We start from the raw sequence: 26,758 nt of genomic DNA on the forward strand, positions 1-26,758 counted from the left end.
TGTCATGATGCAGGTGAGCAGAAGGGCTTTTGGAGGGGAAATACTGCCTGGTTTCAGAATTACCCCCCTCTTCATGGCCCCCACATCAACCCCAGCAAATGAGTGTCCAGCTTTGGTTCTACAACTGCATTACTCAGCTGATCCTCCTTTAGCTCTGATTTCAGTTCTCAAAAGTGCTTTGCTATTCAACATGGAAGTAAAGCAGCCGTTTGGACCCTAAAGCTTGAAAACCTCAGGAGTCACCAATCTTCCATTTATGCCTTTCTTATGTGGTCCAGACACATTTTTCAGGCTTGTAGCATCGTCTGAACCCTATTTTCCTTCATTTTGCCTCTGAAATTGGCACTGAAGTCTGTTTGCACTATGTAATCAAAAGGTGTATTTGTCGCCGCAGCACTACATCTCACATGGAAAATGGTCTCTCTCATTCCTTCCCCCTGTAATTCTCAGAGTGGCTTGGCACTGTCAGGGACAGGTGCTTAGGAAATGCTGATATATGGCAATTTTATGTTACTGCATGAAGCTGAAAGTTGTTCGCAATACTGATGTGACAAAGGACTACTACTCTGCTTCAACTGAACTTTGAATTTATTAACAGCATGCAGGCTGGGAACGAGAATAGCTGGCAAACCTGCATCCTCTAGCATCTGTAGAAAGACATTATGAGTTGAAACCCCCTTATTCCATTAAGAAATGATTTCAGAAATCCAGAGCACAAGTGGCAAGTGCTGATTGGCTATTGGTGATGTCAGACACATGTCAATAATATTACTTAATGGGTTTTCCTTGTCTTTATTCATAAGTTCCATTTCACGCAGCCATTGCCCCAAAGGGTAATTATGACACTTTTTGGGTGGCTTTGCTCTTTTGGCCTTTGGCCTCATGCCTCAGAAAACCACCCAGGGTATCCAATCTCATAGAAAGTCTTTGTGGCCAGTGCGCTTTCTGGAGCAGGTACCTTTTTCTTTTTTTTCCTCCTAACTTAAATAAGCCATGTAAATGTTTCAAAATATCCTTAGTTTCCATCAGTCCTATGACATCATTGCCCACCCCAAAGGAAGAGCTACGCCCCACACCTCTGGCCAGCTGAGGAAAACACCACTGGTAGGATGCTCATTTTTCTTGGAGCGGAATAACACATACGAGAGCATGTTCTATGTGAAAGGACATTTTGGAGCAACAGTTTTACTTAACATTGTATATTTACACAGTTCTCGTGTCTTCAAACATATGACGCAGTTGGGAGCCTCAGAGCTGATATTTACCTGTTTTAATGCATCTCAGGATATATTTGAGCTTGGATATTTTTTGAAGATGAGTGACAAGGCTCTTTACCCATGCACTTTCAGTTCGCTTCAAATTTGAAGTTGATTTTTATACCATATTATAACCATATTTATTTAAGTTTCCCACATTCTGTCAAAATCTGTTTACACAAAGAACATTTGTTTTCACTACTGCTTGCGAGGAATGAATATAATAAGTGCCAAGGGATTTTAAGAAGTTGAGAGAATTAGTGTTTGGAAACAATACATTCAGCTATTTCTTAAGGGAAGATTCATGGAGCACAGACACATTCTCCACTAAATCTATCAGAGTGAAGTAGTTCTTATGGAGACAAAGCAAATCCAGTCTCTTCTCAAGTTTCAAACATACTATAAAATAGAGAGTTCCTGAAAAAAAAATGAACAGGACTTTTTTCTTTTTTCTTTTTTCTTTTTTTTTTTTTTTTCAGAAAAAATAAAAAAGTAGGTTAAGATCATTTGGCTTGTTGAAAGTGAAATCTGGAGTCTGGCACTGAAAACTGGTGTCCACTGCTGCCCAACAGCATCCTTTTCCACTTGCACTGCTCCACCATGATGTGTACTGAAATAAGAGTTATGACCAAATTATTTGTCAGAGGTTATTTGTCATAGCTTTAATGCACCATTGTAAATTTCAGCATGTACTGCACTGGGTAATTCTGGTTTTAAGACTATCATAAAGAATATTTTAGCCCATCGAATGCTGCTTGCATGCAGGGATTTGCTTCAACATTTCTGTATCTCAGAGGCTGATGTTGCAAAATATCAGGGATAATTCTGAAGCTTTGATTTGCAAATAAGGAAAGGTAAAAAGGAGGTATCAATCTATACCATATTTTGTAGTATTATTTAGAAAATGAAAAGAGCAGCTGCTTATAAGGCAATCCTCATCTCATTTACTACTGAGATGCAGATTGAGTAGTGGCTCCCAAAAATCAGCATTAGCATTACCAGTTGCAAATACTGACACTTTATCAAAATTCATGTAATTTGATTTTAGATATTACACCACCCTTTACATTTCAAATACTCCTAGGAGATTTCCTCTGCTATCTGGAAAATAATGAAGTGTGTAATGGGTTATTCCCTTCTTGACTGTGTCCTAACAAGCTAGAAATATGGGGGTATTTCCATTGAAGAATTAAAAAAAAAAAAAAAAAAGGAAGAAAGACAAGCCCTTTTTACCTAGCCTTTGATTATAGATTTACTTGGATGCAAATACACAGTTGAACTGATGTATTTAAGCTATGCATGAATACCAGAAAATACCCCATATTCTGTACTCTCTGTGGAGATCTTTACACAACAAGTTTGATTCATTTGCATGCCTTCTGTAGGAGACATCTCAGTTATTTTGTCTTTTAAAGTCCCTAAGCACCAACCACCCAAAAGCTGTTTCTGGAGGTTTGTTGTTGGAGGGTAAGCTAGAATATATTTATGATCCACTTAGTTTCCCTGTCGCCTTAAACCTGGCCGTCCATCATGAGCTGACAACGTTTTCCTGCAGAAAAAGCCTTGTGGCAATTATAATTTTCTTTACTGCTCAATAACAGACAATTTATTTACTTACCAAAAGCCCTGCAGCCCTCTTCTGCCCTGCAGAACACTTAATTCCTACCACCCCACCCAGCGCTAGGTTCTCCCACCAAAAAAGCTTTCAGCTTGAACTGCACTGACCGTGAAGCACAAGGACTTGCAGGAGACAGGCAGTGCCTCCCAAAGCAAGCACCTGCAGAAGAGTAAATTATTATCTTTTATCCATGGCCTTTCTTGGCCAGAGAAGCAATGTGACTTGACTCCTCCTTTTCCCAGAGCAGCCTCTAAACTTCTCTAAACAGCCTCTAAACCATTCTTGCTGTCAGCCTTAACCCACGGAAAAACAAAAGTCATCCCCTCTGGGTAGCCTGCAGGAACACAGGTATTGCTAGGGAACTTCACAATGTAAGATGGCAACAAGAGTCCTCAGCTGTCAAGAGAAAGTCACCTGAGAGGAGGCCAAGTCCACAGATCTTTCCACTTGAGGTGTGCTATGATGCTGGGCATCATATTAAATATTCAGTGATCATTGCTATTGATGGAGGACTGCTCCTCTCTGTACCCAAGACTTGCCCTCTCTCCCAATCAACTTTCCTGAGGCAACAAATTGGTGACAGTGCACATGTCTCATGTTCTTCATAGAGAAGAACATGGAAATTTGCGGGGTTTCCCTCTTGAGTTGCCGGGTAAGACACCAAGTAGATCCTCCTAATGCCTTTAGCAGTATGTCTTACTAAGCTTGGCAATGAGCTTGCTCCGTGCTGTCCTTACCCTGGCATTAGGTCTGCAGCTTATTTGCTTTTCGTTTCTGGAAATCATCTCCTAAGACGCCTGGGCAGGTATCTTTGGTACTTTTCCACCACATATTCGGCACAAGACCCATGAGGCAGGAAGCCTTTTGAGATTACAGATGGTGCACAGAAAAATAAAGCAACTTGTGTGAAGTGTCAACTGAATTGGAACTTGCTGAGTCCCAAAAGCGATCACCAGCCCTCGGAAAGCCAGTGGAGAGCCCCAGCACTTAAGCCAAGTCACACAACATATTTGTCTCATGACTAGATTGACATGATCCAAATTCAGGGATGTTTTTTTCCAGGCCGCAAGCTGGTGCAAAGCAAATATAATTGTTCTATGAACAGCCTCCTGCATTTGTTTAGGGTTTGTCATTTCCACGGGCCTCTCATTAATAAATGAGTACACAGGAATATTCGTGTAATTTTAATGTCCAGGGGGCATTTCACGGAAGATTTGAACTGACTGGTCACAGAAAAATCATGTGAAATCTTTCCATGGGTTAAGCAATGAGCCTGCTGGCTCCATGAGGTGGGTCTGGTTTGTTTTGCTACCTTGGGCTCAAAACGAGCAGCTGTGATTAACCATGACAGCCACAGGAATAAAGCTGGGCAGATGCCGCATGGCTTCCCCATGGCCCTGGCTCAGGGATCATACTCCATGAGGCAGCATTAGGGGAAGCTCCCACCACCATCTCCCAGCTCCATGCACACACCCCTGCCCTCCCTGATAGCCACAGCTCCCTCTCAGCTGCTGTTTATTTTTCCTAGATTTTATAGTGTAAAAGCTATAGAATAAATAGCTTGTGTGGGGGCAAAGCAAAGCGCTAAGCTAAAATAGGAAAAGTAGTCTCAACGAGGAGAGGAGAGAGGCAGACTCCTGCAGCTAATAATTCTCTGCATGGCCTAGAATAAGCTAAATCAGGACTGTTGGGAGGCGTCCCCAGGGATCTGTGTTGCCTGGCTCTCCAGATGAAGAGCTTGTCTGGCTGGGCAGATCCCATCCATCACTTCATTAAAGGACAAGACCCTACACTGCCAGAGATCCTGCACTAAAAAAGGGAAAGAGATTTGGGAAATCCTCTGATGATCTTCAAACCCTGCAGCACCCATTTCACTGAAGACTTCAGGACCTTTGGCAACCTGAACCAGGGCAGCCACAGCAGAAATGCACATTTGTACATTTCCCTGGACTCTGCATCCCTATGCCTGCCTGCCACTTTTCATCAGCTGCAACCCTGTCCCCCAAGGATGTCTGTTTCGGCAGGGCTGATCCTGGTTGCACTCCCTTGGGTTACTCAGGTAGTAAGTGAAACAAAGGGTAATAGTGCTGGGAGACAGCAAGGCGGATACCAAGGGGAAAGCGCGCTGAGATTGAGGCAGGTCATGACACTGGTGTTCCTCGAAATTGGAGGCAGCCACACCTCTTCCCGCATGTGGCTGGACCCCGGGGCAGGCAGCGCACCACTTCCTGTTATTAGAAAACCTCAGGATGCTCTCACAAGAGGAGAGCTCATTAGCAAGTGAGTCAGGAGAAAAGGAAAGAGCACTGCCCCATACAGCCCTGACAGTGGGCAGCGAGCTGGAGCTGCCCAACTCATCCCACTTGTGGGCTTATGCCCGAAGTGCAGAGAGAAAGAGCGAGCATGGGCACACAGCACTGGAACCGCCATGGCTGACTGTGGCGAGTATCTATCTTCACGAATCCATCTAAAATTCCCAAGAATAACAGGAAATACCACTGTTAATTTTCTGTTTCACTTGCTTTGGGGCAAGCTCACATCCCACAAGGCCCGGAGCCAAGGAGCCCCACAGAGCCTTGGGGTGGAGGACACTCAGATGAGATAATCATCCACTCTTGAGTCGTGAGAGAAGAAAATAATAATGATAATTAAAAAAACAAGCAGCCACCATGGCAAACAAAAGCAGGGAGGCCAAGCACACACACAGCAGCCACAGGGAGGGACAACTGCAGCCCTGTCCCAGCTAGAAGGGACCGGGCAGGCAGGAAGCACCTCAGCTGCTGCCATCCTTGTCGCGTGCTTGCTGTGCTTTCTTCTCCCTGTGGCCACGCATCATCATCATTTATTCATTCTGTGACCTTGAAATCCCTCTCCCCTACCAGAAAAACAACGAATCCCCATCAGAAAAGTGGGCTCTACAAAAAGGAGGGAAAAAGAAAAAAAAAAGTCTAAAAAAAAATAAAAAATTCATGCAACCTCCCATGTTGCTTGTATTAGGTCAGATGGGAGAACTTATTTAATTAGTGACTTTTATAGGGCTTTATTTTTCGATGCCCAGTGGAATAGTTAAGATTGGTAATAAGAAAGAAGTCTGGTCCTGTGCCAGCCCTCCTAAGACAATGGTGCAGGGAGGAAAGAGCTGAGCAATATATTTGAATGTTTTCAATGCCTTGGGTATTTGGCGTTTTTTTTTAAACTTTATTTTTCAGTGCCATATTCTAAAACCATTTGAAGGGTGTACATGGAGGGGAGGGGAAGGAAATTGTTCAGGGCGGCCCGAGGGGAGGATAACAATGAATAATGGAACAAACCCAGGGAAACTGCTTCTCGTTCCGGTTTCTCCAGGGCAGGGGAATTTTCCCCTGAATGAGACCCACTCCAGCACAGAAAGAGGATGGCTGGCAGGTGGCCAAGCACCAAATTTTTGTAGTATTTGGAGGTGGGTGGATCAGGCTCAAAACCATGATGGACAACTAGGAGGAGGGAGTATAAGAAGAATGCAATTTGCTGCTCTTGTTTGTGCTACTGTCTCTTCTCGCAACCTGTTTCTGCTGCTCATCCCCATCCCAAGAAAATACTGCTGGCTTTTTCTTCCCATACTTTCCACTGAAGGAATAGGGAAGGAAGGTTCAGCTTAAAAAATTTTCCACCGGAGGACTATGCATTTCTCAGCCTGTGGGACGAGCTGCAGATGCTGAGGAATGGGGCACCTTCCCCAACAGCCCTGGCCCAGGCAGCACACATCCCAGACAGCTCAAGGCCATTCTCTGAGGTTGAAATGCAGCACACAGAGTATAAACCAAACCAGATGCTGTGCTACAGATTTTATGGTAGTAGGCTTTTGCTCTCTTCGGGCCCAAAAGCTGTGCTACCCACTCACCTCCCGCTGATAGGGGAACTTCCAGAGGCTGACACCAAAGCTCTTCAATGCCAAGTGTTTGAAGGACATTCATAGGCAACCATCTAAGACAGTAGCCTTACCAGTGGCCAAAAAGCCCCATGCAGCCTAGTTTCTCAGTAGCCAAACTTTGGGAGGGCAGTCAGCCTGTTTCCTGACAGCAAGAAGAATAATGTAACAGCGTTCAATAAATTCCTAGCAAGCACAACTAAAAAAAAAGCCAAAAAAGAAGAAAAAAGAAAAAAAAAAAGTAAAGCCCTGTTGAGCTTTGTCCTTTGCAAAATGAAAAATATGGTTGTTTTGCTCCACGGGAGGAACAGCGGAATCAGCTTTAAAATCGACAGCAGATTTGGCCAGATTCCACAGCCCCTTTGGCTTCAGCTTCCTTCCAACAGTCATCTCCCTGCCAATTTGGAGTGCTCAGGACACAGCTACACACCTGATGATACGCTGAGTAATGGCCTTGGCTTGCAGCTATCTGGTCCATGCAGCAGGGAAGTGGGAGGGTGAATATTTATCAGAGTCCTTCATCTGAGCAGTCGTGGCTTCCACATGGCCGCAGCTCCCTGGTGTGAGGGCCAGTGCTGCGTCACACCAGAAGGGATGTAACTGATGGTTCCTGAGGGGTGTGCGGTGGTCCCCAGGGTTCAGCAGGTGACTGGGTGCAGAGAAACCAGTTCAAATCATCAATGGGTCTCCCAGCATCATGCAGCTTCAAGGTAAAGCAAAATAGACATTCTGTCATTTAAAGGTTAAGTGAATTCACACTGTAGAGATTGTGTTTGGAGGGCACCCCTGCTGAGTGCCAGCTGAAGTGTCCAAGTTCCCAGCACCCAGCCTGTCTTTTTCTGGTGTTCTGCAAACTCTCATCTTCTCCTGCCTACCTCTCACTCCATCCTCACCGATGGCAGCACCATTGTAAAGCCTCCATGCCATCTCCTGGTCCATAGGGAAAGGATTTTCTCGGGAGAGAAAGGAAAGTCAGGAGCACTGCACTGCAGCAGCAGCTGAGAGGCCAGAAGGGCCCTTGCGCAATGGCAGAAACTTTAGGAGCACGTCCTGGTATCTATATGGTTATTTGTATCAGTGCTGACAAGAAGGAGCTTTCAGCACCGCAGCTTGGGTGACAATATTTCTTTCCTCACTGTTCCTGCCTTGACATCAGTGAGAGAGTAGGGGCTCCACAAGGGCATTGTAAGATAGAAAAGACAATTAAAAGAAGTTAGAAATGGGAAAGGACATGCCATAAAAGTCATTATTAAGCCTTCCCTTCAGTCCCTCCACATTTTTCATGGGGATAAATATTCCCTCTGCAAAAAGAAATTTGGAAAATTTCCACCTATTCTACTGGCTGCATCCATGAGAGTATTTCTGCCTCTGGCAATAGATTCTGCTCAAGTCTCACTATGCCGATGAGACATACGGCTCCGACGTATGGCTCCAGTATATTTCTTGAGCAAGGAGGCCTGGTGTGAGCAATACAGCAGGAGGTGCTACAAATAGGCAGAAAGTTTTGCAAAAACATGGAGTGGGAAGAGTGTGCTGTTGCAGCTAAAACCTGTGCTTTCTACATCTAATGCAAACAGTCCTCTGCTTCCAAAATTGCACAAAGCCGGCTGCTAAAATAACTGCTTTTTGACCTTTTTATCTTCTCCCATCTCTCTGAGCCTTGCCATTCTCCTTTTGCTGTCCCCAGCCACCTGCCTTTGTCATTAGCAATAATCAGCAGCAATAAATAGGAGACATTTCATTGCTGAGGAAGCAGCCTGAGATATTTTGGGCCAAGCCATCCGGGCTGGAGCTCAGAGACCCCACTGGCCAGCAGGAAAAGACACAGCTGAAGTCACCTTGCTGCCTATCTTGGTGTTCTGCTGTGAGCAATGTGCCTGCACACAGCAGCTGGGAGGGTCGGGTCCCAGCTGGAAGTTGGCTGGGCTGGAGAGGAATTACCACCCGACAGGGGCTTCTGGAAGAGCAAAGGAAAGAAGGAGAGAAAAACAAAAACCAGGGCAGCATGGCTGGAAGCAAAACCCAAGTACAATGCATCTCTGGTGGGACTAGTGGAAGGAAAGAGAGGAGATCTCTGCTGTGGGACAGACAGAGAGGTCTGTGCAGGTCCCTGCAGGACTTGGAGAAGAGGTGACCTCCTGTTGGGTGTGAGGGTCTGAAATGATGTGACTGAGAGGGGAGAGGACCCCAGACTGGGCAGGATGGATCACCAGGGCAGTGGGATGGAGGTGCTCTTTTAGGTGCTCAGCTCCACAGGAGCTATCTGCAGAGGTACCTTTAAGGCTCTGAGTCTCACGTGCTTCAGTCACATTTTAAAAATAGGACAGGAGGCTTCCACATCACTTAGGTATTTCGGAAAATTTTACTCAGCCTTTCTGCAGCTCCTGTCAATCCTTCTCAGTGTGGTGCCGAGATGCATTCAAGGCATGTATACAAATAGCACATTCTCCTGGCCCCTCTCAGCCACGGCTGGAGACACCTTGAAGGACTTGATAGTTGGATTTGATGATCTTAAAGGTCTTTCCCAACCATAACAATTCTGTGATTTCTCCAGTTCTCCTTCACACCTCTCCAAGAAGGGTTAGGGGCAGGTACGATGCCTCTGGCTCTCCTGGCAGCAGTGCCTCCTGTCCTTGGGGTGCCAAACAACACCAAAAAAGCCTGAACACCACAGTAACCAGAACAAAGGCCCTCTCAGCAAGGAGATGCTTTTACCTCCAGGGCAGAGGCGATGTCCGGGTTCAACCTTCTCCTCATTTCCAGGGACTTTGCCACCATGGGGGAAGCTGACTCAACATGGAGCCTCTAAGGTCTCTGCTGCAACTCAGTGGAAAGACGACAGCACATGACATTTGCAGACCCCTTCACCTGCCCTGCAGTCACTGCTGGACACAAATATCAATAAAGAAGCAGATCAGGGTAAGGACACTGGCCGGTATGCTGCCAGTTGCAGGAATTTGCAGTGGGGAAGAACGTTTCCTATTTGGGCTTTTTCAGATTGGAAAACTCCGTAAAGTTCAGCTCAGACAATTCTATCAAGATTGTAGGGACTGTTTGTTCCCAGTTTTGGCAGGGTCATGAATGATGCATGAGTAACAGCATCCCTTAATTAGTGTAATATGCCATACCAGGTTAGAAAGCACTCTCTAGTTCTGTTTTCCCTCTGCATGTGTGTGTGTGTGTTTCTCTTTAAAGGAGAAGGGAAAGAACTGAAAACACTGCAGTTGTGTTTTTGTTGGTTGGGGCACTGATGAACCCTGTTCCGATTGGGCTGGTTATGAATCACTGGAGAGCCATATCCACACCAAACACTGCTGCAGCCAACCTGATGTCTGCTTGGCAGTTGTACTGAGCAAAAGCTCCTTAATTATTGTTTTTTTGCTGTCTGAATCCTAGTAGAATAAAGAGAAAAGAACAAACTACCTTTGAATTTAAGAGACTGGGTGCATAGGAGGGGGGGGGTGTGTGTGCACCTGCATATGTACACATGTACTAATACACACAGGGTTTGCTTTGACTCTTGGGATAAAGAAGAAAGCTCCATCACTGATTTTATTTGCATTTGTCTGACTCCCTTTCTTCCCTTCCCTGGCTGTTTTTGTTTGGGGCATTTCCAACATGCCCATCTCGTCCTGGCCATCAGGAATGATGTTTTCCTCACTGTGACCACAAAGGACATTGCCTGCCCTCCCACCATTCCTCCTGCAACACATCCTCCCAGGGCTGCTGTACCCAGGAGCTGCTTTGCCAGTCCCCAGCCACCACTTCTGCCCACACTTTGGAGAAGGAGTCTTCATCCACACAGCACCGGCACCTGTCCTCTGCCCCAAGCATTTCTTCTGCTCCCACACCAAGAGAAGGGCTGACACCCTCCCTGAAATCCTGGGTTTAGCCCCTTCTCCTCTGACTCATGCTTTTCCAGAAAGGGATGCCTTGAAATCCCCCTCCTTTTTCTCTTTTCCTCCAGGGCTTGCTGGAGCCACCGGAAAGGTGCCACTGGATGATGCCAAGCCTCAGCTCTGGCCAGCACCACCACTGCTTGTTCCCACAGGACCCTCTTGGCAAGGGGGAAATCACCGGCGTCGAAGGCCGCGGAGCAGAGTGACACCAGGATCTCGGACCGGTGTGGTAAGAGAAAGCTCTCTCCCACTGGGTAACCCAGCAGCAACTGCTATTTCAGTAAACATATCATTTTGTGCTCAGTAAACACACATTCCAGAGGAATGCTCTCATTGTTTTTTTGCTCTGTAATGCATTAATGAAGAAATAAAGTTTAGGTTGTGTAATGGTGACAGCTTGAAGTCATTTTGCCTAGTGTTATTTCTCAGCAAAGGCTCAGCTCTCCCTGGAATGGGAGAAAGAAAAGACAACCAGATTTCACTTCAAACTCACCAACATGTGCAAAAAAAAATCAAAAAACAACAGCAATTAACTCGCTTCCACATGCCCCAATAAAACTACCTCTCTCACTCACTCTGAGCTTTGTCACGTATGGGGCTGTTTATGGAGGAGACAATACAAAGTGGGTTTATACAAGGCTCTTGTTTTAATTTTTGTTTTATATCCATTGGAACCCTCAAGTAGTGAATTCATTTCCTGATATAGTAAACATTTCTGATGGCCAGGATTCTTTCTCTTTTCCCAAATGAACACAAACTCCTGGTCTAACTCACCAGCACTGCAGTCTATACAAACAGACCCATCAACTAAATTTTCAAAGAATGCATCTTAAGCACACAGCTAGGAAAATAAACAAACAGCAACGCCTTCATGAGAGCCCAGCAGACTTTCTCCCCCAAATTTGCTTCAGCCCTCAACTGCATGTGGAAAAACTATCAGCTTTTCCCCATTACTACAGAAAACAACCTCATCCTCGTAGCTGCACATCGATGGATGCCGGCTCACTGCTACATGATCTCCACAGCCCCTCTGATTTGTGACCCTATTTGCACTATGCAAATATCTTCTGACAGCTCTCTTTTCCTGTCATTAAAACAAACAATGGCCCCTGTAACCAAAACGGAAATCAGTAACAGGCGAAAGCTCTTCTCTCTTTTTCTTTGCTTTTTTTTTTCTTCTTTTTTATATTTTTTTTGCTGATTCTGGGACTAACTGTTAGTAATTATCCTGAAATATTTACAAACCTTTTCTTCTCCCAAACTGTTTTGCTCATCCTAGTGGCCAGCTCAACATGTCTAATATAATTGCACTTCCAAAAGACCTAAAAATGAAAAAAAACCAAAATAATGATCAGCCAGGTAAAAAAACACCTTCGGTCTTTCTTTGGATTTATGTATCTTTATATTCATACACATACAGAAAAAGAAGAATTATATTACTGATTTGAGGAGCATTAAAAATAGATCCTAGTGTATGAAGTAATGAGAAATAAGAAGGTATTTGGGGGAGGAGGTTCTCAGGGAGGAAGACACATCTTTCTCTTTAGTCATCTCTCTATTTTCCAGAGCATCCATCCTGTCTTACCCTCTACATCCAGCCCCAAAAAGTGTATTGTTGATGGCCGTGCCTTGCCAGTGGCAGGTAGAGGACACCTGATTCCACTCCTCCCAGCACACAGATGCTCTGCTTTTGATTTCAGTGGGAAAAGTCTACATTCAGAGACTTCAGCATACTTACACACTCCTGGGATTTGTCTCTTTGTCTTTTAAATAATACGATATACATAATCCTAAACTGGGACAGTTTCCCACCCCATCACACAAGCTTTGTGCCTGTAGGGCTCAGCTGAAGTCAATGGTGTTAATGTTGACATAAAATCATGGTGACCAAGTGGGAAATTAGTCCCGTAACATTTGATTGTCTTTTGCAAAAATTTTCTAAATGGTCTTAATGGTTTTGTTTGTGGTATGTGTTGCTCACTCCTGATTGTACTTCTGCCAAGTTGTACTTTTAACTGCAAACACTGGCCTCTCAGAAAATTTGAAGTAAAGCAAACCAGAAAAGATGTTCAAAATAATGATACAAGCTAATTTAATTTATCCCTTGGTAATTGCATTTGTAGATAATGAACAACGCAAACAAAACAGAACCCAAGCCCTTCCAGCCTTGCAATTGCTTTCACATGTGGACACACCAGTTACAGCCAGCATATGGTTAAATCTCCGTCTGCATCAGGAGAAGAGTTTGGGAGCTGGGGGGCAATTCAAGGTGACGCCAGCCTTGGATCCCTGCTCATAGGTGCCACCTATTGAACAGTAGCACATTTGCGCACCTTGGCAAGCTCACCCAGTCAGCTCTTCCTTTTTCTGTAGTCCCCATCCTTCATTCTTCCAGTATCAATCGATCCACCCCACATGTCGATCCCGGAGGAAATATAGCTGGGCGACTGCTTGCCAAACTCAATTAACCATGCAACTGGAGTCCTGTCTCCTGGCCCTGTTCCAGTAAGATATTTGCATGCTTGCCTGATTTTAATCTCATGAACTGCTCCAAGTAAATCCTGTTGAACTTAGGCCACTGTTTGCCAATGCTACAGGAACTTTACAGATGTGTTTGAGATGCTGTTATTACGTGAATGGTTTCTTTGGCTGTTTCTCAGTCTTTGGGTTGCTTGTAAACTATGCAGCCTGACTGCAGTTAGACTATTTGTTGTTGCCTTTTTTTTGCTAATTTTCATTTGTGCTCTTCTTGGTGAGTGTCTGCGTGTGTCCCTGTTTACCTCCTTCGTGTGGCAGAGCTTCTCTGCTTTGATTCGAGGAGGCTGGAACCCACAAGCAGCAATCAAAACCAGTTATGCAAACCCCTCGCTACACAGGTTTGCACAAGTGTTTGCCCAACAGCTGACATTTACACAAGTATCTGCAACATGTCCCCCTCCTCTGAGTATTTCAGCAAGTGTTGTTGTACCTGCCTGAGTGCTTGCCAGAAGCAATCACCAGGAGAATCACTGTCAATGCCAAAATAAACTCATGGTTTTTATTTGAGGGAGGACTTGTAAATAGTATTTTTCTAGCATTCACCCATTTCTAAGTGGAACTCCCTGTGTGATGAATACTGTTTACAGCGCAGATCTGTTGTGAAACAGGGAAAAAAAGGCAGATTCTTGCACTTGCTGGCAGCACGCCGATGCAGTGGAGGAAGATACATCCCCTCCTGCTGTCACTCCATTTCTTGCCCCATTTCTTGCTCTGCTTCGCACTTAAAGCCCACATGGATACACAGGATTTTCATGCTCTGGGAATGGCAAATTTTAAGAAAGATGAATGGGGAAGTCCTAATTTGGGTGGAGAAATTTTGACATTTTTTCTACAAGTCTGGCCCTGTTTTCACCACTCAAAGAGCCATTAAAGGAAATACATAGTACACCCTGCAAGGAATGATGAGCCACGTCAAAGACAGGGAAAGCTCCTCCCTAAAGAGGAAATGCAGGTAGCAGGTGGATTTCTGAAAAGCATCTCTTCCTAGGTCAGCAATGAAGCTGCAGTAACAGGAGGGGCTCAGGAGTAGGTCAGGACCTGGTGCAGCACAGGAGGAAGGCAGGCCAGAGAGCCAGAAGGCCCATCTCCACCACTTTGTCTCTCCAGGTAATTGTGGATTCTCCTACACACCCCAAGAAACCCACACTCGCAATGATGAAATCACACATTTCTCCCACAACGAAAAATTTTTCTTTCCGCTTTTTCCCGTTTTTACTGTGTTTACAGTGAAAGGGAAGTCTCTTTGCAGATGGAGCGTAGGAATGGGAGGGTTGTGTGTCTCTGCAAGAGCCACATAGTCCTTCTGAATCCCTGCACCTTCAACCATTCAAGACCTGCTGTTTTTCTCTCCATACCATCCTCAGGGAGGAAGAAAAAACATCTGGAAGCTAATGGTGGCTCCAGGGTGGTTTGGAAAGTTGAAGGATGCAGAGGATTATACAGGAATGCAAGCTCAGTTAAGGCCAACACTGTTTGAAATCGAGAGCAACTCTGGCAGTGTGAATGGCATCACTCCCTATTTCTAAGACTTGAAGCTGCTTTTGGTCCAAGGTCTGATCACTCCCCCATCTCCCTCCATCAGTTCTCACATCTTAAATGAGAGCTAGGTGCAAGTGTCTTTTGCTCCATGGAGTCCATTGGCCCCCAGGCTGGAAAGTAGTTGCCAGCTTTAGAGACACTTTAACCCTCTTTTTCCTTCTGAGGTATGTCCTCCCTTCACCTACACTTCTTTGCTTTGTTTTTGGTTTTTTTTTTCATTCCCATAGTTAAAGCTGATTACTTCCCTTGCTGCATTAGCTGTTCACCTGTTCCTGTGATTGAGGAATGGCTTAAACACTCTTTTGACATAGTCCCTTGAAAGTGGGTTGCTCAGCTGCGGTCGATGAACATAGCGTGGGAAAAATGCATTAATACTTTCACCAGTAACACTGAAGATGGCTATAAATAAACCCTTCATTACAGTATTTATATATTATTACATCATATAGCCACTTAAAACAGAGAGCAATTGGAAGTGTTGAATAATGTAAGGATAATCGCCTCTACATTAGTTCCACTGTCATTGGCATTATGTATTTCCTGGTGACATCGCCGTGCTCGTTGCTTCACCCAGTGTTGCGTGACATTGGTGGTGACGTTAGAGTATCAACGGGCCCTCTGCAAATGACAGACAGCACTTTGCACGACACATGTAGCTTGGTATTATATAATAAGGGTGCTTCACTGGAGAATTTTGGCAGCACATGCTATTTTTCTGAGCATTTCATGCAAACCAAGTGCCTGTTTCTCGAAGGTTTTCTTCAAAGCAATGGGCCCATGGTGCAAGGCTCCAGCACCCTCCGTGCGTGAAGGAGGGAGATGTGCATCACAGTGGCCAACCATGTGTCTTAGGGATCACCGCATATTGTGCTGATGAGGCATGTCCCAGGTGGGTCCTACCCACTCTGATGCCTTCTCCAGCCAGAGCCAGAGGCATAGCCAAGAGAGATGGTGAGGGAAGGAAACTTGAGATGCCCAGAGCCTGACAAGAAGGAGTTTCAGTGGTGAGGCTCCCACTCATGTCGTCTGAATCCAGTTATGGGGCATACAGAGGATTTCCTCCCAGAATGAATCAGATTACTTAAATGTGTTATTAAATGACACAGAAGTATCCTAATTCTTCTGGGATTTTTTGTTGTTGTTGCTGCTTTTCTTCCTTTTTCAGAGCAGGGGAGTGGGTGGATACATGGTTGGTGTGTCTGTGCTTAGACCACAGCTGAGTAAGATTTCTTGCTGACTGTGGATTTCAGTTTCCTCAGTTTTGACATGCTTCCCCTTAAGGAAGCCCAGCAAAACAAAACCCCTTTCTCTTGACTTGAATGTCTCACTGCTGGTTTTCATGGCAGGGATGCTCGTCTCAATTACACTGTGGTCAGCAGCGTTCAGTGCCTCATTGATCGTCACTTGTCAAACAAGCTCCTGTGTGGCACAGAAGACCAAGTCCGGAGGAGGATCTCCACCACAGTGCTTGGAAGGAGCTGCTCCCAGAAGAAGTCATTTCAGATGTTGAGAAATCTCATCTCCAAACCTTGTCCTCACATGACATATGACCAATTTCTGCACAAAGATCTGCAGTTGACTTTTATTACAGCTCTGATTTAGCTGCTTCTTTGATTTATCGCAACAATGCACATTCAATATCTTTCTTCTGATGTGGAGGCCAGAAGTATAACTCTACTCATATGTTTGTATTCTCAGGACTTTGGATTTCGCAGATTCAGAAACTCATTCATAGATTCACAGGATTTAAGGCCAGAAGGAGCCATGAGAACATCTGGTATGACTTCCTATATTTCAAAGCCATTCAGTTGCAGTCAATTAGCCCAGTACCGAGCCCAGTAGCTTTGCTGCATCTTCCAGAAAAACATCCAGCTCCGGACATACCAATATACGGGAATATGAACACATCAGAAGCTGGAGACTCATCAAATTACTTGATTTCGAAGCTCACATTAATTTAAAAATGTGCCTCATTCCTAATCTGCTTTTGTTTGGCTTCACATGTAGCCATGAGTTTTTTTCTCTGCTTCATAACTGAGCGGCATTGCCTGGCATGCTACATTCTTCAAACTTTGGAGTTGGTTTTTTTTTAATCCTGGCATCTGGACAAAAAGCTGATATATCAGAAGTATTTGTGAGTCAACTTTACTGCAGTTTTAGCTATTCAAAAACTTTTTGTGCTGCTGTCTGCATTATCATTTGTCCTTAACTAATACAGAGAAAATTCACTTGGGATGTTTAAAAATTTTTTTTCAAAATACTTTCACTTAGAAAAATGAACAGAAATTGAACTTGCTGATGTAAAAACCAGACCGACATTTCTTGCTGAAACAAGGGCTCTGACCAGCCTTGCCAAAGGACTTCTGAACACCTCACCCATCTCTCTGCACAGATGTGTTGTACATTATTACTCTCCCCCCATCCCCTTTTGACATGGAGATGGAGATAGATCTGTGTCTCACACCATCAAGACATATTTTCCATCTTTGAAACTATTTGTGCAGACTTATTCTACATCCCTTCTATTTTTGAGTAGCTATACCATTCACTGGAACTCCTGTTCATGAAGAGCTTGATCATGGCAGTAGTTTGTCCTTCTGGCTATTTGTCAAGGACATACTTTTCTCACCATTGCAAATTTACACCAGGAGCTTTTAGGTTTTTCTTAGCATTATCCTTCCTTCCCCTTTCCGAGTGGGCAGAAATTTTAATGATACACAAATGGCCTTCTGAAAAAAGGCTCATTTAAATTTTCATTTTCTGAACTTTATGACTTTCTGCCCTCCATTCAAATGTCTTTGGTTTTCATTAATTTTAATGTACTCAATAAATAGCAGTGGAAGAGCTGGGAAGAATCAGATACTTGTCTCACATGGATTTCTCCATCTCTTGCAGTACACGAAATTCAAGAAAGCTGCTGTTTGGGGTGAGGAATGCAATTGCTGGATGCTGGCAGGGAGAAATGCCGGTGATGTTAATGGCAGGAGTGTTGGTACCACCTATCCACTGTGTTGCTAATATTGTAGGTTTTACCTCTGGGCCTGGAGAGCCATATCATCTGTGTGAGATGCAAGTCATGCTCTGAACTTGTTTTGGAGAGCTGGTGGGTGATTCTAAAGACTTACAGCTAAGGAATGTGGCTGTGTCTCACACAGCCCTGTTTAAAAGCATCCAGGCTCGGGTTGTTGGCCTCCCAGGAACCCCAGGGTGTGGAAGGGGGAGAAAATTATTAATATTAATAGCACCAGCCTTGGAGCAGCACCCCAGGGCTCCATCAGTGAGTGCAATGCCAGCATGCAAGGTGTGGAGCAAACCAGAACACTGTCCCTTTGCTCGAGGACAACCATGAGACAGACGGACCTGAACACACAGGCATGGTTCTACTGCACCTTTTGAAGGCTTCTGGAAATGAGCTATCACTTCTGTGGGGTCATTCTGGCAATGGAGAGTATCCAAAAGGCTGTGAAAAAGGAGTCTGTCTCTGAGAAAACATTTTTGCTGGTAGGAGGAGAGCATTTGGACAGAGGTAGTCTGGCTGCTTGTAAAAAAATAGAAGAATGTAAAGTCTGTGGCAAAGCCTGTCATTTCTGGAAAATTCTGACTTCCTTCTTTCTGTATTTTAACACTGACCCATCAATTTATGAAATAGTTACACATCCCATGCTGCTGATATATGACCCCCAAGTGGGTGAAAACTTCTGCCAGTTTTACTGGGAAGGAGCTGAAGTCCAGAAGAAAATTAGAGGAGCTGAAGGACTGAGCCACGAGGGAAGCCTCTAGTAAAGGAAGGAGTTATCCTGCTTTCCTTTCACCACACTTACTCTCTCTTCCAGTCTTGCAACAGCAATGGTAGACAATAGCCAAGCTGGGCAGAGTAGCAACCCACTCCTGTAGATCTCCAAATGTCAAAAGCATGTTGGTATGGGTGTGCAGGCTCAGCCTCTCCTTCATTTAAAAAAAAAAAAAAAAAAGGAAAAAAAGAAAGGAAAAGGATAAAAGAAGAAAGGTATAACACTGCTGTGAGGGAGCCAAAGGTGATTTTTCTTTTTTCTTGGCCCTCTTGCTACTTCTGTGGGAACCCAGCAGTACTGTTTCCAGAAGGCTCGGTCTCTGTCACCCAAGTGTTTGGCATGTTTGGGGACACCCTTACTACTTCCCTTTCCTCCCCTGCAGAAGAGTCCAACTCAGCTTTGACCACAAAGCCCAGGAGGCCCTGGAGTTTGTCTGAAACAAAAGAAAGAGATTGCGAAAGGCAGTGGTGTCAAATAATGCTTCCATTTAGTAGGAATTTTGCTCCCCTTGCATTCCCAGGCAGCACCTGCTGTGTGAGGCTCTTGGCCAGCTCCTCTGAGCCTCTGTGGTAAAACAAACAAAAACAGCAGGGAAAAAAATTTCTCTTTATAACGCCTGTTATCCTCAGGCTACCTTCCAACGCTGCCTTGCCTCCCCATGTTGACTGTACTCTCCAGGGAAACAGGCTACTACGGGGCCAGAAAGCCTTGTGCAAACGGGCCGTTGAGCAACGGAGGAAGAGACCCTGTCTTCTTGAAAAACAAAACTGTTTTCCTTCCCTTCCTTCATGTCTAAATGCAGAAGGGTCCTGATTGCTGTCCCTGCCAGAATAAAAAAAAAAAAGGAAAACACCCTGACATGACATTACTTCCATAGCAAAAGCAATTAGGAATTATCCTGCATTAGTGGAAAATAGGGCTGGGAAGGAAAGGGATGGGTAGCCTGTCTGGAGGGGCTGGGGGACATGTCTTTGGAGATGTTTATAGTCCTCTGTTCAGCACTTTTTATCCACTATTTCTTCTCACACGTCCTAACATTCCAAGGTTTTTCAGAAGTTGTTTTCTGTTTCAGAGCATGGTGGAACTGGCTGTGCTGGAGGTTATTCATGTTTGTCTGGGGTCTGGCACAAATGGCCCACCTGCCTTTTGCCTGCTCAGCCTTCAGCTCTGCCACACCACCAGTGTTGCTGGTGGGGGCTTGTGCGACATTCTGGAACAAGGTTAACTCTCACAGGAGTTTGACAACATCTTTCTCACCTCACACTTCCCCTGCAATCCCTGCGTGCTCTGCATGTGCTCAGCTGAGGAAAGAAAAACATTCAGGACCTTAGTTTTGATCCTACCTTAAGGCAACATCTTGTAGATAACTGTCCCTAGCCTAAATAGCCCTGGGACAGAGATGCACAGGCTGTTGTGATCCCCTGGCCTGACCTTAGGAGTTTTAAGCATCACTTCAATTTCTGTAGCAGAAAGCTTACTTCTAGCAACAACACTGGAATTTCCATGAGTGCCACTGCCGAAGAAAGTCCCAAGCCACCTGCCATAGTCCACAGATCATGCTCACAGATGCAAACATCGCATCCCTAGAGCATGTCCCCAGCACTGGGTTCTTCACTAAACAGCCACCGCTGTGGTCAGGAGAAGGAGATTCCTTCTCCTGACCCCCTTCCTCCCTCTATACCCCTAAACCCAAGCACGGCACATCAGCTTTTCCCAGTGACTTTGCAATTTCAGGCCACAGTTAGCATTTAACTGGCCAGAATGGTGCAAGGAGCCTGGATAATTACTGCTGGGATTGTGCTGCATAGGCCCCGTGTAACAAACTAGCCTCAAATAACCCAGCTTGAATGTCAGAGTCCGTGCTGTATTGTGTTTCACATTGTGGCTGTGGGAGTGCTTCCCCAGCAGGAATCAGGGTAACAAATCCCTTGCTCTCGCAGGAGGGCCCCATAAAATGAATGATTCTGGATCTCACGCTCCTGAGGAGGTCTCGGTTACTCCAGCAGTTGCCGCTCGTAGCGGGAGCGACCATAGGGGACAGAAGGAGGGAAGGGTGGTTTGGCAGGCTTCACTGTACCATCAGCCCAGTGTCAGAGCAGGAAGGAGCACTAGGGCTCTGCTCTCCTCTCCAATCTATACTTTTGCATAGATGTCAGATTAAAAAGAAATCAAAAAACGGAGAGTGGATAAACCCTGAGGCTTAGATTGAATCGAATGTATCTGCCTGAAATCCTGCTGCTGGTGGAAGAAGGCTCCCAATTCCTCTCAGCTCAGACTTCCCTGCAAGCAGCACCAGCTTCCCTGTGAGCAGCACCATACGTTTGTGGGGTGGCAAAGAATGAGACATGCTTGCTCCGTGTGCACCATGCCAACCCCCCTGCTCCCTCTTGGAGTAGCTTAAGGCATTGCCTCCACCAAGCCCTGTGGCTCAACAACCAGCACAGCCGCCTCTCCATCCATATCAGAAACCTGAACTCCCCCACTTCTCCTTGGGAGAGGGAGGTTGTTCCCTGAACTATCTCCAGTCTCTTCTTATCTTGCTTTCCTTGTCAGCCAGTGAACTGTGAAGCGACAGCAGAGAAAAAAATGAACTCTGACCTCATTTTTCCCCCCCTACAATTAGCCAGAACTGTGCCTTTTATTTTTTTTTCCTCCCCACTTTCTAAATGATTAATAAGACAACTTGGTCCTTAGCTTCTGCAGTGAGGCAAGTGTGCTGACAAAGCACTGCAATGCCTCTTCCAGGTCACCCGGCAGCAGGCCATGCCTTTATGAAAACATAAAAATTGGAGGGACTATTTGAGGAATTTGGAGACTGAGGCACAGGAATTTCGCCCTTCAGACCCTGGCAACTGCATATCTGTGGTGGTCTCTGAGCCCCAGAGACTGCCATGGAAAGAAGTAACTACTTAACAGCAACCTGCAAGCTGTGAAAAGCAGACTATTTTTTCTTCTTTTATTATGTTTCCTTTAAATATGCAGCCACTGCCCTTCACCTGTTTCATGTGGTGATGGCCTCGGGCTGTGCAGCAAGCTGGATGCAGTGGCACAACACAGATCTGTAAACACCATCAGTGGCAATGCACAGGGAGATCCTCACTCCATGAACATTGCCCTTCCATGTGTGCTCATCTGTCTTTTGAGTTTCAAAAGCTCCTGTTGCAGTAGGGAGTAGGGAATTAAGGCCATGTGGAGTTTATTCTTTTAGATCATCCTTCCTATGTTTGTGCCTTCTTTATGCCACCTGTTATATTTGGAGACAGGAAAAAGCCTCTGTGCACTCCCAGGCACTGCCAGGGTAGGAAGAACTCACCCCACAAGGATGCTCCTGCAGGGGCAGGCAGGCAGGGGAAGGACCTCCACCAGCACAGACGTAAATGGACAAAGCACTGGAAAACAGCACTGGGGGGAACAATTCTGCACTGGCCTCTGGTTGATGGATTAATAACTGGATTGGCTTTCTCCCCTAGCAGCAGGTAGTGCCTGCCCTCCAGTCCTGTCAACTGGAAAGCATCACTTAAGGAGCTGCTTTCCACACTGTTCCCAGCAGACCCCTCTGTATCGCTGGGGCTTGAGAAAACCAACAACAGGCCAACACATGCAATACATTCAAGACATTTTAAAAGCAGACGAGCGTTCCAGGGGAGTTTGTCAGGCTGCAGGGCTGCTGCCGAAGGGGTACTGGGGTAAGAGCTTTTCTGAAAGCATCCTTGGCATGTTAGAGAAACAATTTGCCCTCAGCTATATCTGTGGAGTGGCGTGTAGCACAAATGATGTGGCTCTTGCCATATCATGATGTCCTTGTGTAGCAGCTGTGGGTCACTTAGCAGGAAGAGAAGGGCACCCTCTTGGCTGAGGGACAGCGCTGGCACTGCCAGGGGGACTCTGAGTGGAGTAGAAGCCAGTGGGTGAGCATGGAGTCTCCTCAAGGGTCACAAATGCAATGGCAAATCCTTCATTACACCTTTTGATACCATCCATAGAGTTACATGGATTTCAAAGCTGCAGCACTTGCCTGAAAGAGGTGTATTCTGGAATCAAAGCTCTTGTGGTTTCACCCAAAGATGATCTGCCCCATAGGCTTTTGGTGGCCTTGGTTTTGTCTGTTCCATCCCTGACTTCTGGATGACAGGGCCTGCGTTAGCCCCTGCAGCCTCTCTCCACCTTTCTCCACTTTTCTCACCTTTCTCTCCACCCCTGGTGCTAACCAGGCTCCAAAGTGGAGTGTTTCCCTGCCCTTTCCAGGAGGCCTCCCCAGCTCTCTCAACCTTTCTCACAAGAACTGGTATCTGTCCAGATGTTTGTGAGGGGGAGGACTCCAAGAGGAGCCTTCCTCATTACCTCTAACAAACATTCCCTTTTCTTTGGCAGATGCTTCCCACTCCTCCCACTGTGCAGCTGGGACAGGGAGAAGATGTCAATATTTATGGGGCTGGTAGATATGGTCTTCAGTGTGGCCATGGAAAAGGAACAAAAACAGTTGTTGCCCCTGGACAAGCACTCTGAACTGCCAGAGATGTTCTGCTAGTTCATGTATGCCACTTAATAAGTAAAAACTCCCATACAATTGTTTAGCAAATGCTAGTTTTTAGTCATCATCATGAATTTTTTACTGTAGTACCTCCCAGAAGCAAGTCTGATTGGGCTCCTGTCATGCTATGCAATCTTCAAGCAGCCAGGGAGGCTGAATTCCTTTCTCTAGGAGTTGACAGTCCAAATAAACAAGGCAGACAAAGGAGAGGAAGGGAAACAGAAGCTCAGGGGAGGTGAAGTGAGTTGTCCAAGGTCACACAGCAGGTCAGTGCCAAAGCTGGGAGCAGAACCCATGCTGCCAGCTCTTGCTCTCAAGTCCTAACTCCTGGGGGAAGACTGGGCCAAAATAATTTATGAGACAAAGAACTTCTATCACATCCCTCCTGGCACCATGAAGTTCTTCAGCTTGTGCAAATAAAGCACAGCCAGATAAAGAGGCAGCTGGGCACTAGTTATATTTTGGTTTGCTAGGTCTTTGATTCTTCATATGTTTCTTCATGTTAGAAAAATTCTTTACCAGCTAAAATGATCATCTGGGTAGAAGTATCAGAATCAAGGAAGAACATTGCTTCAGGGCACTGACCTGAAGATCTGGATGGTGGAAATCAAGGTTGGATGGCACCTGCTGGAAGGAAAGTGCTGAATCCCACCTCCTAATGGTGCTGACTCCCACCTCTCATGGTTCAGAGATGAGATCCCCTTCTGCTGCCCACTGGAACTGACACTGTGGTGGAGGTGTCAACAAACAACCTGGGCAGCTGCAGGGAGGGAGAAGAGAGAAAGAGAAGTCAATTGAGATAAGGAAACAGCTGTGCTCCATCACGATTTTCCTATGGAGAGAGATGAAGAAGCTGATGAGGCTTCTATGAGGCATCTTCTGTGAGGGCAGCCAGGCAATGGACCTGGAATCTTCATCTGGTTTCAGAGCATGGTGGAGGTGATGTGGCTGCTGCTTGCAGGGAGATGATAATCTTGGCACTCACCTCACCCTGTCTGCCCCGAGAAGTAGGAAAAAAACCAACAAGGAAGCAAAGCAGCCTCCTTCCTTAAGGACTTGCCTGTTCTTTGCCTGAGGCAGAGCTGTGGATGCTAGTGCTCTCTCAGTGCCACTGGAGGCATCACTGCTTTCATGCTCCATAATTGATCTTTCATCTCTTTCTGAGGAAACAGAGGGTCCTGCTGTACACAGCATCCATCCAGATGCATGTACTTCACCATCAAAATGGTATCAGCCAGCTCTCCCTTCAAGCAACAACTCTGGCTGATTTGTTCTTACACCGTTGTGGTAGGGAGGGAGGGCTGGGGGCTGGACTAGGACACCTGACGTGTATGGGGGGCTGTCAAGCTCAGACTCAAGCCCTGAAGTCTTTGTATCCCCTGTGCTGTGAAGCAATAATCTGCTTGAAACTAAACTGCCCTTTGATCCTGGCAGTGTGTTCCTATAGGGAGCACAGTCCTGAGAAGTGCTGTGGCCTCATGAGTTTGGGAAGCTGAAGCAGTGACCATTCTTGCTTTTGCAGTTGATTAAATGATTTTTCATTAACAGATGTTAAACATAAGGATGTTCACCGACACTTCCCTCTTGCCCCTCACTTTAAATTTCTTGCAGTGCAAGGAGGGTCATATCTCAATGGCAGGGTTAGGCAGGTGGAAGCTGCTCAAGCCATCCTGGCCAGCTGAAATGTCACTGGCTGATTTTTTTTCTTGTCTGCAAAAGGTTCACTATCTCCTGCATAATATTTTGTTGCTCAGATGCTTGAGTGCTGTAAGGACATGTGCCACCCATGCACTAGGTGGTCCTGATGCCCTCATACCTCCCTCAGCCCCTCCAAGGCTCGGGCAATTCTCAGGGCAAGACAAGGACCACAGCAGCATCTGCAGGAGCATATGGTATTAGATCAGCACTGGAATAGGAAAGACAGCCCAAGAGACAATATTGGATGTTTGGAAAAGCACTCAGCCCATCTTCCCAGCATACAGTCCTGTGAACCAGGCTGCCTGTCAGATAAAAGAGCAAGAAGAAGCAAAAAAAAAAAACCCCAACAAAAAACCACACAGCTATTAAGTAGCATGGCAGTTTAGCAATGGACTCCCAGAAAGTCTCAGTGCTGTCCCTGAGGTCAGGTTACTGAGTGCCACATCTGACTGAGGGGTTGTCACAGCTGTCCAAGATCACCTCACCTCCAGTGGAGCTCATCGCAAAACCTCTGTGTGCTGCCAAATCCAGGCAGTGAAAACTGGCAGGATCTGCTCATTCCGTCCCACATCGGGCTTTGCAATGGTGACGTCAGTGTGGTCATGCAATGAAAAACGCTGTACCTTTGATGTCGGTGCCACCAAACTCAGCAGAGAGATTTCTGACTGATCGCTTGTGAATGAGAGCACTTGAAGCTGCTGGCCTGGATGTTTGTTTGAATCTTGCCCAAGTGGATTTTTACCCTGTAAATGAGCAGAGTTAACCAGAATCAGAAAGACTGGTTAATCAGCAGGGTCAGAAATTACTGTAAGACAGCATTCCTCAGGGTATTTTGGTGCCTCTACCTCCAGTCAAACCCCAAAGAGGGCAGAGGAATGTGAAAGTTGAAAAAAATGTTGACAGAACTTTTCAAACTCAACAGAAGAGTCAAGTAAAGTTTGGTTTAAGTCTGAGGCGAAGGCTGGGTATGGATCATGGGCAGGGCACCCAGCCCCATGAGGGCCAGAGACCAGCACAGCTTCAACCCCTCCCATGCAAGGGCAAGGGCCCAAGGCCAAAGGGCTGCTGTGACATTTGAGGTGCTCTAGAAGGATTTCATGGTGACCCACCTGCCATGCCAACAAATCCTCAATTCAATCCTCTGTGCTGCCACCAGTTTCTTTTGTGACTTTGGGCAAGTTAGTCAGATCTCATTCTTTTAAGAAGTCCTCAGGACACCATGGAGATAAGGAAAAAACTGATGCTCTGTGATACTTTGGAGATAAGGAAAAGATACCACATAAGTACAAAGGATGTGGGCTAGGCACAGTACACATTCACCAGTCTCAAGACAAGGTTAAGAACTCTGCTCATTCATGCACTTCTGAATTCTAATAAATGTCCCTTAACAGGAAAGCAAATGACACTTATAGGTAACCTGAGGTGCCATTTAATTAGGTGTCTTGCAAAACACAAGCAGGTCTTTGGTGTCGGTTTCCCTCCATTCTTCACTCTTCCTCCCACCTGAAAGAGTTTGAATTGGCCAGAAACAGCAAACAATGACACAGAGAGTGTTTAACCATTAATAAGGGTGGACAATGGTTAGGGAAGTAGCTAAATACACTAGTTATAGCTAACTGGCTGTCTTCTTGTCTCTGTGTTATTGAGCTTGGGTTGGGGTTTTTTTTTGCAAGCTGGCCCTGGTTAAAGTCTTTTCAGGAGTTAATGAGCCAGAGGAGAATCATCTTCCCCATGGGCATGTTTCAAGCCTATGGTTCTTGCAGGTTTTCTTGGCTACTGTGTGCAGGAGCAAGGCTGTGGTCAGGGTTGTAAATGCTGGCTCTCTGCTGAAGGGCTGCCCAGCTGGGCACAACCCTGCCTCTTCTCTCAGCCTGGCCTCAAGAAAGAGCCTGCCTTAGATCTTGGCCACACCAGCTGGTGTTTGGACAAAGACAATGTCTGACCCAATGCGCCATCAGCTTCAGCTGTCAGCAGAAAGAGA

At 45.8% G+C, this 26,758-nt stretch overlaps 1 long non-coding RNA gene across 4 annotated transcripts; it reads right to left on the minus strand.

Annotated features, from left to right (window-relative positions):
* Window positions 1-1,165: 1,165 nt before the first annotated feature.
* Window positions 1,166-26,026, minus strand: LOC121669560. 4 transcript variants are annotated; one of them, XR_006017803.1, is made up of 8 exons: window positions 25,887-26,026; window positions 25,401-25,520; window positions 23,665-23,839; window positions 18,579-18,702; window positions 11,926-12,002; window positions 9,497-9,663; window positions 6,755-7,484; window positions 1,166-1,866 (listed from the first exon to the last, which is right to left on the minus strand). It is a non-coding gene; the product is annotated as an uncharacterized LOC121669560 (long non-coding RNA). The 4 variants fall into 4 exon arrangements; XR_006017800.1 differs by having other exon boundaries at window positions 1,166-7,484; XR_006017801.1 differs by having other exon boundaries at window positions 1,166-7,484; window positions 9,497-9,666.
* Between the last annotated feature and the right edge of the window lie 732 nt (window positions 26,027-26,758).

This window comes from Corvus kubaryi, unplaced genomic scaffold, assembly GCF_017639235.1.
Source record: "Corvus kubaryi isolate FWS band 111438036 unplaced genomic scaffold, C.kubaryi_AGA036_p1.0 37392, whole genome shotgun sequence".
Taxonomy (NCBI): domain Eukaryota; kingdom Metazoa; phylum Chordata; class Aves; order Passeriformes; family Corvidae; genus Corvus; species Corvus kubaryi.